The sequence below is a fragment of the Otolemur garnettii genome, unplaced genomic scaffold (assembly GCF_000181295.1).
Source record: "Otolemur garnettii isolate 467f Iridium unplaced genomic scaffold, OtoGar3 scaffold00098, whole genome shotgun sequence".
In the NCBI taxonomy this organism is placed as follows: domain Eukaryota; kingdom Metazoa; phylum Chordata; class Mammalia; order Primates; family Galagidae; genus Otolemur; species Otolemur garnettii.
The window spans coordinates 6,062,476-6,062,835 of record NW_003852493.1 but is presented as its reverse complement, the minus strand read 5'-3'; the positions used below and the strand labels follow the sequence as shown (position 1 = coordinate 6,062,835).

Below are 360 nucleotides of genomic sequence, written 5' to 3'. Positions count from 1 at the left end.
ACCACTGTGAAGAGATCCACAAGAAGAGAAACCGAGGGCTTGCTTCGGCAGCACATGTACTAAAATTGGAATGATACAGAGAAGATTAACATGGCCTCTGTGCAAGGATGACATGCAAATTCATGAGGCATTCCATACTTTTTTGTACCCCATGACTGCATTAATGTACACAGCTATGATTTAATTAAAAAAAAAAAAAAAGAGGAGCCTTCCTTCTGCCAATGACTTGCCACAACTTGCTGGCCATTTGAATGAGCCATGTTGAAAATGAATTTTCTAGCCCTAGCCGACATCTTGATTACAACTTCATGAGAGACTTTGAGCCTAAACCACTCAGTTAAAATTTTTCCGAATTCCTGA

General features: G+C 39.7%; 1 non-coding gene across 1 annotated transcript; it reads left to right on the top strand.

The window, feature by feature from the left end:
- The first annotated feature begins 35 nt into the window (after positions 1–35).
- LOC111727238 lies at positions 36–142 on the top strand. Its single transcript, XR_002774838.1, has one exon. It is a non-coding gene; the product is annotated as a U6 spliceosomal RNA (small nuclear RNA).
- The last annotated feature ends 218 nt before the right edge of the window (positions 143–360 follow it).